The sequence below is a fragment of the Carlito syrichta genome, unplaced genomic scaffold (assembly GCF_000164805.1).
Source record: "Carlito syrichta isolate Samal-C Ts95f unplaced genomic scaffold, Tarsius_syrichta-2.0.1 Scaffold273044, whole genome shotgun sequence".
Classification (NCBI taxonomy): Eukaryota; Metazoa; Chordata; class Mammalia; order Primates; family Tarsiidae; genus Carlito; species Carlito syrichta.
In genome coordinates this window covers 278,984-294,372 of record NW_007217140.1, presented here as the reverse complement: position 1 = coordinate 294,372, position 15,389 = coordinate 278,984, and positions in this window count along the sequence as shown.

The following is a 15,389-nucleotide window of genomic DNA, read 5'->3' as shown; positions in this document are numbered from 1 at the left end:
CAATATAAATTATATGTTGGCAAAGGTGCAACCTTTATGCATGGCACTATTGCCCTTACAAAAGGGCTTGAGCCATCAAGTTTTTTTCTCTTCCATCCCTTCTGCCATGTGAGAACACAGTACTCATCTCCTCCAGGGACACAACAACAAGATGCCATCTTGGAACCAGTGTGTGAGCCTTCACCAGACACCAATCTGCTGGCGCCTTGATCTTGAACTACCCACCATCAAGAACTGTGAGAAGTAAATTTCTGTTACTTATAAATTTAAAAAAATAAATAAAAAACCATGTTAGGCCAAAACGCAAGTCTTAACAAACTCAAGAAGATTAAAATCATAACAAGTATCTTCTCAATTGATAATTTGGACTTCACAAAAGCTAAAAACTTCACTTCAAATGACACTACAGACAAACTACAGACTGGGATAAAATATTTGCAAAGCATATAGATCATAAAAGACTGAACATGTAAAGAACTCTCAAGGTCAATAATGAGAAAGCTCAATAAAAACTGTGCAGAAGATTTAAATAGATACTTCACCAATGAAGTATATGTGCTTTTATATAAAGCAATGAAGATATGTGCAACATCATTTGTCTTTCAGAAATTAATACCATAATAAGATACCACCACGAGCCTATTTTAAATGGCTAACATTTAAAAGACTGACTAAGCCAGGCTCAGTGGCTCAGCCTGTAATCCCGTGCTTTTGGAGGTCGACGTGAGTGGATTGCCTGAGCCCGTGGGTTCGAGACCTTCCTCGGCAACTTGGCAAGACCTCATCTCTACAATAAATCAAAAAATTAGCTGGGCGTGGTAGCGTGCACCTGTAGTTCTGGCTACTTGGAAGGCTGAGGTGGAAGGATCACCGGAGCCCAGCAGGTCGAGGCTGCGGTGGCTGGGAGTGGCCATGGCACTCCAGTCTGGGCGACAGAGTGAGACTCCAACTCAAAAAAAAAGACTGACTATATCAAGGTTTGTCAAGAAAGTAGAGGATTCTTACACTGTTCACGGTCATATAAAATGGTATGGTTGCTCTGTAAAACAGTTTAGCTGTTTCTCAAAAAGTTAATGATTGTCACTCTTAGGTTTTTAGTCAAGAAAAAAGGGAAAAATAGCTGAGTACAGTGGCTCATGCCAGTAATCCCAACACTTTGCAGGGCCAAGGAGAGGGGATTGCTTGAGCCCAGGAATGCAAGACCAGCCTATTCAACATAGCAAGATGTCATCTCTACAAAGATTCGAAAATTAGCCAGGCATGATGGTGCATGCCTGTAGTCCCAGCTACTTGGGAGACCAAGGCAGGAGGATTGCCTGAGCCCAGGAATTCGAGGTTGCGCTGAGCTGTGATTATGCCACTGCACTCCAACTTAAGTGACATAAAAAAATACATTTATGCAAAGATTTATAAACAAAGGCTTATATTAGTTTTATTAGTAGTAGTCATAAGGTAGAAATAACCCAAAAGACCATTAACAGATGAATGAATAAGCAAACTGTAGCATATACATCCAATGGTACACTACTCAGTAATAGAAAGAAATGAACAATTGGTACACAAAACAACGAGAAAAATATCAAAACAATCATACTGAATAAAAGAAATCAAGAAAAAAAAACAAGTAAATGCGTTATGATTCCATTTATATAAAGCTTTGGAAAATTCTCAGCCATAATCTTTTCACATATTGCATCTCTCTCATCCTGTGATTCCTCTTCTGTGATTACTATTACACTTATTTTAGCCCCTTTGTCACAGACCCTCATGATTTTTACATTCTATTATGTGTTTTACACTCTTTTTCTGTGCTTCAGCTTGGACACTTTCTGTTTACTTGTCTTTTGGGTGTTTTGTTCAACTGACTGTTAATTTCAGATTTTATTTTCAGTTTTGAAATGCCTACTTTATTTATATAATTTCCAATTCTCTGTCGAATTTTCCAATTCTTCATCTGTCTTAGCTCAGGATACCATAATAGCACATCATAGACCGGATGGCTTAAACAACAGAAATGCATTTTCTCACAGTTCTTGAGGCTGGAAGTCTGAGATCAGGGTGCCAACATGATCAAGTTCTGGTGAGGGCCCTCTTCCTTGCCTGAAGACAGTTGCCTTCTTACTATGTATAGGATACTTTTCTATTCTATCTTCTCAATTTCCTATTAAAACTTTTATAATTCAAATTTTAATTTCTATTAATTAGTTCTAATTCTTTAGCTTATTAGTGTGATGACTTTTTAAGTGTTATTGGCAGACAAGGTGGGGGAGAGTATTTTGTGTCTGTTTCTGTCTGATTTTGAACTCCTCTAAATTTGTATTTTTTCTGTTTTCTGTCTTTTAATCTTAGTTTTCCTTCTTTACATTGCAAACTTTTCTCAAGTATCATGTAATTATTTTTACCAATTTACATTTAAGTCTGAAGAAAAGAAAGGTGAACTCAAAGCTCTGTTAGTTGAGTGAGTTGATGGACAATCAAATTTTTTCAGCTACCAGGAAACCAGCCATTTTTTTGAAGCACAATCTACCTCAAAAAAGCACCAGGATATGAAGGGCTTTACATAAGTCAAGAATAGCTGTATCTGCTATCCTAGAATTCCACATATGGCTTGATCAATATCTTTTAAAAGAAATTTATGTTTTGTTTGTGATGTGTTTAATGGGGTTGTTTTTGCCAGTTTATAAATACTGGCTAAAGGTCATTCTGTGCATGAAGGTAGGGGTGCAAGTCAACTATTACATGTACAAGGCTTCAATTCATCCCCTAGTCTTTCCCACATACACATTTTTAATTCCCGTTTTTTCTTATGTGTAGAGTCTCAAGCCTTTCCTGGATTTTACCAGGGTAGTTGACTGCCTTTAGCTATAGTTTCCTTGGAATTAAGAATGCCGATAATCAATTCCTAAAAGCTGTAAAGATCGACCTTCCATATGACCCCACAATCCCCCTATTGGGAATATACCCTGAAGAACTCAAATCACTGTATACAAAAGATACCTGCACACATATGTTCATTGCAGCATTGTTCACAATAGCAAGAACCTGGAACCAACCACGTTGCCCATCAAAAGAGGGCTGGATTTTAAAAATGTGGTACATATACACGATGGAATACTACGCAGCCATAAAAAAGAACAAAATCATGAATTTTGCAGCAACCTGGATGGAACTAGAGTCTATAATACTGAGTGACCTCTCAAAGAAACAAAGATCCGAGTATCACATGTTCTCACTCATATAATGGACCTTGAACATCCAATGTAATACTATAAGAAAATGACTGACGGTACTGGGAAACTATGGGGGGGAAGGGGATGGGATTAACAGTAGCAAATATCTGTCTGGGGATGGGGAAACACCTCTTATCAACAGGTTGCCTGAATAAAACGTAACTGTACACCTAACCCTTAACTGTACCCCACAAAACCATAATAAAAAATACTGATTATAAAAAAAAAAAAGAATGCCGATAATCACTCTACAAAAAAGATACCTGCACACACATGGTCATTGCAGCACTATTTACAATAACAAAAACATGGAACCATTTATGCTGCCCATCAATACTGGACTGGATAAAAAAAAATATGGTACATATACATGATGGATACTATGCAGCCATAAAGAAGAACAAAATTATGAACTTCATAGCAACTTGGATGGATTTAGAGTCTATAATATTCAGTGATTTATCACAGAAACAAAGAACTGAGTACCACATGTTCTCACTCATAAACAGACCCTAAACATTTACCATAATACTGTAAGAAAGGGATTAGTAGTAGCCAGAAACTGCCGGGGGTGGGGGGCACACAACATCAGTAAGGGTACCTGATCTCAAACCAGCGAAGTGGGGACCAAAGGGAGCTCCAAACTTTACCTGTACAATGACCACTTGTATACCTAATCCTGAATTGTAACCTACATCTTTAAATAAATAAGTAAATACGAATGCTAATTGAGAGCTAATTCTTTCTCATTGTTTGGGTTCAGTTCCAAAGTCACTCCAGAAAAATCTACCATGACTAACCTATCTAAATAAACCCCATCTAAATTACTCTAATATAGTTTTATATTTTGTCATCCTCATAGCATGTATCATCATTTGAAATGATTTTTTTACTAGTTTATTATTTACTTCTCCTACTAACATGTACACTCAAGGAAAGAAATTTTATCTGTCTCATTCATAGCTATTTCTTCAGTGCCTCCACCACCTGTAACATGAGAGGTTATAAGATGCTGGGCAGGGTGGGGAGAATGAGAGGTGGTTCAGCTCCAACTCAAAATTCAACTAGTTCAGGCTCAGCTCCATTCCCAGAACTTGTCATCCAAAACTTAAATTCTTTTCCCTATCCAAGTCTAGAAAATCTAGAATGACATGATTTCTATTTCACCAATCCTTACCTCACATTCAATGTTCCTAGTTTGTTGATTATTACATCTCTCTGGCACATTTCAGATTCACCAATTCTCATGACCACCCCAAATACAATGCTTATGACTGTGATCTTGACTTTGCCTTACCCTTACCCTGTCTAGATATCTGTGTTTCAGAATAAATTAGAATAAACAAGCAAAGAGCAATAAACAAACAAAGAGTAATAAACATGGAATTGAAGAAGACACATTTCCCTCTATCTGTCACATGAGACAAAGCTGGTTCTTTACCTCAGGGCAGAGCTGAGGCAAGGTCTTGTTCTTTCATGGATTCATAGTCTAAAGCCTGGTACTCTTTACAAGGATCCAGAGAGGATAGGAGTTGCTCTAATATCTGAAGTACTATCTCAAGGGCATCTCTGCTGTCTGCCTCAAATATATTGGTAGTTGGACCTCAAATCCTTTTTAAGCTGAAAGAATGTATACATGAGTGAATTAATAATAAATAAAATAAAAATTTATCTGTGCTTTGGCATTTCATTCACTATAAGTGAACACCCTACCCTAGAGAAATGCAATGAAGAGAAGTTGAATGGACGTTGGACACAACCACTGTGTTCCTAAGCACTATAAGCTTTAAAGTACATGAGTGCCATCTAGAGGAAAAACTAGTACTGCAGCATTGTTAAAGGCTGTTCATAAAAACCGGGAGACAGAAATTTGCTCCTGGAAACCCCTAGGAGATTGGAAACCTTATCATCACAACCTGTCGTCAATGACTAGCAGTAAACAAGTTTTCACATCCTGAGCCAAAATTACCTTCGGCCCCTTTCTGACTACGGCAGACCACAGTAACCTCCTTTCCTCTGACAGATCCCAGTGTATTTGCTATGACATTTAAACAGTCCCAAGTCAGAGCAGTTTCTCTCTTCAGCAAATATCACTCTTGATATATTCTTTGCGCCAGCCTCTGTGCTCAGCAGTGAGACTGTTGGCTGATTCACGAGTCAGTCGTTGGGCTGGAGGGCCATTATCTATCCCCTCCTTCCTCATAACAGGAGCATCCTATACACCTTTGAAATGTGCTTCTTACCCTTTTCAGAACTGGATTCTCCAGGTGAGCACGTCCCACCAGCTCGAGGACAGGTTAACATTTGCAGGCATATAAATTTTTGCAGTGGAAAGCACAGGTTTGGAAGTCCATGAGATGTGCCATTGAATCCTAGCTGTCATTCATGAAATGTGCAAACTACTGAAACTTGGGCAAATCTCTTAACATCTCTGAGACTTGATTTCCTAATTTGTTTAATAAAATGATAATACCTACCTATAGTCTCATGGTAAGAATTAGCAACAGTATTTATTATTTATATACAGCCTAGCACAATTCCTGGAACCAAAACATAAGCTTTTACTATCATTATGATGCTAATAAAAATTCTAACCTAGAGATTAATTCATGTCTTTTGAAAAACTGTTGTGAGGATTTTAAATTATGCACACACATATGACAGATTGCCAGGCAAGACAGGACCTCGAAGTTTTTTCATCAAGATAATCTTCCAGTGACTTACAGATAACAAAAATTGTAAGTTTTATCACCTTGAAATAGATATTTAATTTTTCTCTGAACACTTTGGCTGCGTCTCTTAATTATTGCAAACAAAAGACCACAAGGTGCACTCTGAGATGAAGAATAACTGTAACAGGATTCTTTAAGGCTTGCAAAGCTTGTCCTTTGCAAAACATCCCAAGATCTGTCTACTTGACAGAAGGTACTAAATTAGTGCAGGGTCTTTCCCATCTCTTCCCCTCTGATAGTCCTCAAGATTAGATCCTCTCTGATAGATTATGTTAAACTCATTAAACACTTTATCCTATATGATGTATTTGAAAAAAACCAAAGAAGATAGATATTATCTATATGGATATTATAGGTAGGTAGGCCTTGAGCAATTAAATGAAAAGTAAGAGTGATGCAACCTGTTTTTATGCTTGGACTAGAAGAGAGGGTCCTTCAAGCTGTACATGCACAATATCACATCTGGTATATGGTAGCACTCAGTCAATGGTGGTTCTTATTGCTGATACTATTGTTCTATGTGGTTTCTTGCTAATCCAATCCAGAGAGTGTGTCATCTAGCACCAGTGTCATCTGGGTCCAGGTAGCAATCTCTCTCTGAGCTAGAGCTGTTAGCAAACTTCCTAGCTCATTCGGTGGTTAGGCCAGAGTCCTCTAAGGTGGAGGGAAGGGCTGCAGGGCAGGGTGGCCAGGCCAGGCTGCTGGCACAGACATGACTCAGAATTCGAAAATATTTTCCCCAGCAAGGAGACGTTAGAAAAGTGCCTCGAAGTAATGCTTGTCCTTTGGACTTTTCTAATAAGAGCTACTTGCTCTAAGTGGTATATCCAAAGAATAGTTACCCAAGCTGTAGATTATTTTTCCTTTTCACTTTCTTTTTCTTCCACCAATGTTATATTTCTTGCACAGAATACAGGGAGAACAGAGAAGGGAATGAAATAATAGCTCTTAGGGATGTGACAAAGTCCAGAGCCCTGGAATCATCTCATGAGTGTGTTGCACTTTTTCTCCCTCTGGACTTTCCTTGTTTGCTACATAAATAAGGCACTCTTAAGTGCTGAAACAACACAATGATAACCTTAACAAAATAGCCATTCGAAGGTAACCTGCCATTTCTAATTTGCATCTCAATGGTACAGCTTTCTGTATAATGCACACTTAATTACATTAGAGGCATGGGGAATAAGTCATATTCCCCTTGCCTGTGACTGGGATCACCTTATGGATGCAAATATCAAGATCTATCTCTAGGTTTATTGGTGACAAATATCAGCCCATTGACCTAATGGTGAAATAACATCATCCCCTACCACAGGATACAAACTCAGTTTAGTGAAATTCCTCAAAAACAATCTCTGAATCACAAGCATTAAAAGCTGGAAGAGTCCAGAAAAAATAACCCACACCCGGTTCTCAGCCTCCAAGGCACTCTGGAATCACCTGGGGAGCTTTTAAAAAATACAGTGCACAGGCCCCATCTCAGACCGTTATTAAGTCAGAATCTTTGGGGACAGAGCCCAGTTATCAATATTTTAAAAAATTTCCCAGGTGATGAATAAGTGCAGCCTAGAATGAGCACCACCGACATGCAACAACCCCATGACTGCACAGGCAGAGGCTTTGAGCCCCACAGAGGGATTTGAGCCCCACACTTACCCAACTGGTGCAGGATTCCTAGGGCTAGCCACAGTGCCTGGTCTAGAGACCTCCTGTTCTGTCCCCGTCGGCCCCTTTTCTGCCTGGCTGCCGTGCCTTAGCACCTCTTGACCTGGGTTCTCTTTATCCCTGACGGCCCACCACTGCCTTTGGGTTTGCACTTTATTCACAATTCATCAGACTTGTATGGAGCACCGACTGTATGCCAGAAAACCCCATTCCTGGGCACCCTCCTACCTCTTAGGTCCTCCAAACCCTTTCCATTGCCTTTTCCATTGCGGTGATTTTCTTAGCATTCCTAAAAAGGCATTGCCTCCTGCAGGCAACAGCTTCTGACCATTCTGACCACAAGAGGGCGCCAAGCACCCCAATCTTTTTTTGTATAAATCCATAGATTGGACAAATCCATCAGAGGGAAAACTGACTGCAGGAGGCAGGCCCTCCAGGGATTGAATGAGTGCTATAAGAAATGACTTCTGAGCGACCTTTCCGGTCTGAGATGCCGTGATGCCCACCTGAAGAAGACTATGGAGCACCCCAAATATAAAGCAGGCTTTACAGGCAGTCACAACTGGGGCCTCACTGGCTGAGAGTTCGCCTCTGCCCATCACCTCTAAGGCAACGGCCAAAGGCTGTGTGAGGATCCAAAGTGACCGAGTACATAAGCGTGCCTGGAACAGAGCAAGTGTCCAATCAATAGTGAATTCCAGCTTCCGAGGGCCCCTCCCCTCCCTTCTCTCCCCACTTCTTTCTTTCATCCTCATTCTGGTCTCTTTCCTTTTCCTGACACACCATATAGTGCAGGGAAGCCTGGCCCGCACAGTATCCACCCTCCACGCTGGGTGGCAATTCATGATGTAGCATCTCCTGTGGGACTGACATATAAGCACCAAAATGTAAGGTTTACATACTCCAGGCATGAGATGAGCACTGCCTCAGATGGCCCTGCCTGTCCCCAATCCTCCACCTGATAATCCCTCAGTCAGGGGATCTGAGGCAGGAGCCCAGGTTGCCCTGTGGTGTTTTCACTCTGCCCTTCCCACCCGTCCCCAGCTTCCCGGCCCCATTGTCAGGCAGTCCTGGACCTCTGTTGAACACCCCCAGGTCTCACGGCCTCATAAGGCAAACATCTGTCAGGGAGACTATCCTTGTTTTAAACTGAAGTTTGACTTTCCATCAGTTCTGCTTTTGGCCCTTCAGAGGTTTGGATCCAGAGAGGTACCCCGAGTCTTCTCTCATTTAGATTTCAACCAAGAAATCCCTTTCAACCCTGGTGAGATCTCTCTCAGTCTGTGGCCTCCACCCCCTGAAAATGCCTGGTTCATCATGGTGACCAGAGCTGAGGGCTAGGGAACTCTCACATGCTGTGCTCTGAACCACAATACGCTTGTCACCGCCAGCTGAGACAGCACCAGCCTGGGAGCAGCAGGTCAGCCTGTTCTGACCGGGTTGTTGGCCGCTTCCAGTTCCCAGATCATCCTCCCATGAGCATGCAAAAGACTGAGCTCCCTAAGACTAGGTCTTTAGTGTTGGGGGGTTGGGCATAGAGGCAGACCTGTTCCACCAGACCCTCCTCGCTGTCCCATTTCTTCTGCCTCTTCCCTGTGATTGTCCCCTACACACAGGGTGGTGTCTATTTGCTAGATAACACCCACAGGGCTCAAGTCTCACAATCACAAAGACCACTTCTTGAAAATCCAACTCCTAGATTATTTTCCTGGGAAATTCACACCAGTTCTCAAATGAAAGGTGAGTCACATTCTCACTCTCAGCCCGGTACCACTAGAGTTGGTCTTGAGCAGTAAGTGAAATGGCTTATTCTCAGGGATGTGGATGAGGATACAACTTTTGTGCTGACCCATCTGTCCCTTCCTTTCTTTATTCCTCCCCCTCCTCCTAATACAAGCATACAGGCACACTGACATACACACAGACACACACACAGACACACACACAGACACACAGAAAGACACACAGAGACACAGTAATACACACCCAAAGACACACACATACAGAGACACATACACACAAAAACATACACACACAGAGGCATGTACACAAACACACACATGATACATACATACAAACACACAAAGAGACAAACATACACACAAAGACACACAGACACAAAAACACTTATAAAGACACACACTTAAAGAGACACAGACACACACAAACATGCCCAGACACAGATACACACACACAAATACATACATATAGACATACAGAGAGACATACACATACAGACACACATAGAGACACATATATATAGACAAACACACAAACACATGCAGACACACAAAATACACACAGGCACACATACAAACACACGGACATGCACACACAGACACGGACATACATAGAGACACACACAGACACATACACAGACAGCCTCAGTACCCGACTTCTGAGAGCCAGCAGTCTCCTTGGGCAGGGGCGCTGTCCCTGTTTTTTTCCTGTGGTCCCAGCAAAGGGCCTGCACCCAGTACACACTCAACAAATGTTTACTGAACTGAATAGCACCACAGGGGAGCCAGTCCAGGCAGGTGTTAAGAGCAGCAATGAGAAAAATGAGTCCTGGCTGGGTTTCCTGCTGACTAAATCCTGCATATAAAGTTCTAACAGGAAGATTTTACATTGTAAAAACATTTCTGAGACCCTCCTCTCTTCCTTTCCCACAAAGCTCAGACTCCATCAGGAGCCCCTGTGATGTGGCCCCTGTTCTCCTGGCTGCAGGCTTTGGGGAAGGGTACAGTATCAGCCAGTTCTTCCAGAGGTTCCCAGCTCCTTCTTGGCCTACTTCTGTGCCCCCAAGAAACCTGGGATCACACAGTGCCTATTCACTGAGAGTCCTTCCACCCAAGGACTTTTGAAAGTCCTGGGTTCTTTTGAAACCCGGATTTGCCTGACTGCAGCACCGAAACTTGAAGCCACTGTACCCACAGCCTGCAGCACTGTGGGTACACTGTCAGCAATGAGAGGCCCCAGAGATGACAACAATGGCTTTCCCCACCCAGGACAGCAGGTCCACAGGCTGCAGCAAGTCCACAGGCTGCAGCAGAGAGGATCACCAGAAGAACCGAGTCAAGTTTCCCAAGGAGGCAATTTTGGTTGTCAGACACACCTCAGAGACTGGATGACTATAAGGACAGTCATTCATTCATTTGCTCATTCCTAGAAAAGAGGCATCACAAAATATGGTCAAAACAAAGGTCTCTTATCAGATAGAATTGGGTTTAAATCTTGGCTCTCCCACTAAAATGCCAAGTCACCTTGGGTAAGTCACCCAAACCATTTCATTCTCACTCAACTGTCAATTTGAGAGCAATTATATTCCTACTGTAAAGGTTGTTGTGAAGATTCAAGGAGATAATGTATAGAACATAGTTATTTAACCCTCATGAAAGTCTTTCAAGATAGATATTGTTAGTCCCACTTCACAGATGAGAAAACTAAGGCACTGGGATGGTCACTGACAGAGGTAGAACACAGAATACGATTCTGTCTGACTCACGAGTCTCTGCTACTTCTCAGGACATTTGGGATCTCCTGTGATCTGGGTACCCACCCTTGCAGGACAGACCTAAGTGCCCTCAGGAGGACACAAACCCCACAACCTGCCAGCAACACGTGCATCACAAAGGCTGCCTTGTTCCTTGTCTGCAGTGGGCAGAAGGTGCTGCCCCCAAGCCTGAAGTTCTCCTGCTCTGGAAGCCCAATGTCACAGTCTGTGGACAGGGAGTGGTCCAGGCACACAGCAGATGCCTGGTCTACCACTCAGCCTTAGGCAGGGGGAGACACCCCCGTGTGAACTCTGTAGACCACTCTTAAGAGGCCCTGGCCCATCTCACCTTCCCTCCTCTCTCAGTTCAGGATGTGGGCCTCCCGATTTCCCTGTTCTCTTTTCCCCTTATCTAGAGAACAAAGTCTCTCTTCCCCCACCCCAAACCCCTGTCTGGGAGTAGCCATCTCAACATCATGTGCAAAAGGTAAGTTGTCTTGACTCTAACAAATGGTGAAAACATAAGAATTACCTTAGGCAGTGGTTTCAAATGATCCTCTCCACCTCTCATGAGAGATTTTGATTTGGAAGAGCCTGAGGTGAGGCCCAAGAAGCTGCAACATTCTCCAGTAGTTCCTGACACTGGCCCTGGAGGTCCTGCTGCCACAATGCCCCTGACGCAAGCTCTTGAGGCAGGACACCAGCCGTTAAAACACAGTCAGGACCTCCAAAGTGAAACTGACAAAGCACAGCTGTCCACGTCTGACGAACCTGGTTCACACCCCAGATGTACGGTTCTCTAGCTATGCACTTGGGATCTAATGACTTACCATCTGTGAGCCTCAATTACCCTGTTCCTGGGACACCTCCCTCCTTTTTATAGTTATCATGAGGATTAAGTGAAGGATTACGCATCACCTGAATGGCCCCGAGCACGTGAAACCAGATTCCCTGCAGTTTCCGCATCTATACCAGGGATCCCACGCCCAAGTCTCTGGCTTAACCTGTGTTGTAACACACTGAGACCACCTGAGTATGGCCATCTCTCCAAAGTAGGCTGTGAGCTCCATGAGGACAGGGGTCATGATCAATCTCTCGTTTTATTTCCAGGGTCTAATGCATAGTCCAACCCAGAGCAGGGTCTCTGTAAGTTGCGGGTCTATTGAAATAAAGGAAAAGACACTCAGCATGTCCTTCCACCCCTGGACTCTCGGTCAGTTCATGCAAGAATAATAAAACCTATGAATAGTGTTCACTGAATAACTATTTAGTAGAAGGTCCTGTGCTAGGGATACAGCACCCCTCACTTCTAATCCTTATCCATCCCTATGGGTTTGGATTACTAACCCTCACCCTCACATACACATCCCATTTTTTTCACTTAGGGGGTGGCTATGGTTCAAAAAGATAAGGTGTGTTGCTCAAGATCATGCACTAGAGGATGTCAGGACTGGCACCCAAGCCATAACCCAAAGCCTGCCCCTCCTCAGCACTGCATCAGCCTCTCTTCCACAGCCAAGGGCCAGCCCCTTTGCCTGCAGATCCTTCCCATTCCCAGGACTTCTGGAGGTCAGGACAAAAGGCGCACAAAGGGAACCAAGCAAACCTCAGGGTGCTGATCCTCCTTAAAGCCCATCTGATACATACTCATCTAAAATCCTCCACAAACTGAAACCATAAAATCATAGCCTTATTTAGTGTTTCTCCAAGTCTAGCTCAGAGGCAGCTCCACAACTCTTGGCTAGGAATATTATTTCAAGTAACTCATGCAGACAGCTGTGTAACTAAGAGGAGAGATAGATGGATCCCGGAATGCCCTGTGCCGTAGATCACAACCCCCCACTCCAGTACCCTCCCCCAAGCTGCCTGGACAGAAAGAGGTCAGTGATTAATTATGCTAAGATAAACAGAGTTAATTTTCTTCCTGGATAAAACTAATTACAACTGTGTTTGTTTTGGTAGGACACGGAATTACTGTCCCCGGTGACAAATCTTCCTAATTGAAAAGAGTGTTTATTTTAAAGGGGTGGGGCCTGGGGGTCACTAAACAACAGTCAGCTCGTGTTTTCCCCATTTTTCATTTGAAGAATGACAGTGATTAGGTGTTGGCCTCAAAGGAACATGCAAAATCTTTTTCTCTGGGTGTTCCTCGCTCTATCCTGCTCCAGAGACTCAGCCATAGCACGGAGGACAAGGATGTGGCAGTTCGGAGGCTTCCAAGAAGAATTCACACCCTGTGGCTGATGAGGTTTTAGTGGGTGAGGAAACCAAGGTGAAACCCTCCTTGGCAGCCCAGTGAGGAGCAAAGGAGGAGGGTTTTCCAATCCCACCACCCACCAACATACGCTGTGGGAGAACATGTGACCCAACTCAAATAAATTCTTGCAGCATTATGTCAGGTCAGCCTCAGTGCTAAGGCTCCAGGGATAAAGATGAGACAGGCAGAGTCCCTGCTCCCAAGGAGGCCAGGGCAGGGCATGGTTGTTCACATGTCAGGTGTGGGAGGAGCAGAGGGAAGAAGCTGTGGAGAAGTGGTGGGCAGGTAGAAAAGAGGAAGAGCCTTCCACCAGAGGACCAGCAACAGCAAAAGCAAGCAGGGGTATGGGGTGTTCAGAAAGCCAAACGTAATCCAGTGTGCCTGAGATACTAGGGTGAATCGAACCCTGTGACTACAGATGAGACTGAATTATGCTTGGTATTTGGATAGTGATAGGTTGTATTCATTTTCTAGGGCCACCGTAACAAATTAGCACAAACTATGTGTCCTAAGACAACAGACACTTATCATCTTGCTGTTCTGGAGGCTGGAAATCCAAAATCAGGTATTGTCAAGGTAGTGACTCCTTCCAAAAGCCTCTTTGGAAAGTAGAATTGTTTCCTCGCCTCTTTCAGCTTCTAGAAGCAGCCCAGGCATTCTTTGCCCTGTGGCAACATAGCTCCAACCTCTGCCTCCACTTCATATGGTCTTCTCTCTACATCTATGTGTGTCCAAATCTTCCTCTTTTTATATGGATTTTAGACATCTAGGATTAAGGGCCTACCCTATTCCATATGGCTTCATCTGACTAATTACATTTCAACAACTCCATTCCCAAGTGAGATCACATTCTGGAGTACCAGAGGTTAGGATTTCAACGTACTTTTCTGGAGGACACAATTCAAACCATAACACTGGTTTCAAGGGCCATTTTCAGGAGGCTGGCGCTTATTCTATGAGTAGAGAGAAGACACTGAAGGGCTGTAAGTGATAGAGTACTTTGGTTTGTATGTTTGTTTTGTTTAAGAAGGTTCCTCTGGATCCAATGTAGAGAGCTGATAGTTGAACAAGACCCAAAGTAGGAAGACAAATTGGGTAATAAGTTGTTATAAAAATCCAGGTGAATCTTGATCATACCAGGAATTTGACAGTCGCAGAAAAGGTGGATTGGAGAGAAAGGAATTTGTGATAGGGATGTCTAGAGGTCCAATATTCTGTGACTTGAAGAATATGGGGATTACTGGGACGGCGGGGGAATAGGGGGGAGAGAGAGGAGTCAAGAATGACTTCCATGTTTCTGAGCTCACAGAGGAAAAGCAGATTAGAGAGGATGTGGGTTCAGCTTGGGACAAGAATCACTTGAGCTTATCTGGTGAGAGATGTTCAGGAGGCAGGAGGATGGAAGGATCTAAAATTTATAGAAACACGTTCCTCCGGAGATACTGATGTAGAAGACATCAAGAACTAGATGATCATCGAGACAGGAAAACGAATGATGCTTCAGAAAGACCACACAGAGAAGTGGGTCCATGACAGAAACCCGAGGAATGTGTCACATGAGAGGTTAAAAAAGGACAGTCAAGGGATTCAGCTGAGGAAGCACAGTCACAGAGGAGGATGGAAAATCAGAGCAACAACCAAGATCTGACTTCTCAGACTTCCATCCCCAAACCAAAGTACCCTCCTGCCACTCTGGTGCACACAGCAGTACTGACATCCACCACACCTTCTCCGAATGCTGATTGCCCACCATGGGGTGTATGTTTGTGTGTGTGTGTGTGTATACACATGTGCACATAGACTCCCCCCATCCAAATTCAGCTGACTCCTTGAGGACATGGTGGATTACATCACCACCTGTTCCTCTTGGGTTTCCCGTGGGCTCCCTAATCAAACCATCATCAAAGATGTAATGAATACCTGTTATTGGTAAGTTTCTCTCACAGAAATTGAAAATGGAGCCCAAGATAAAACAAGTGCTCACCAAATGTTGATGAAAGGAAAGTGGAAAG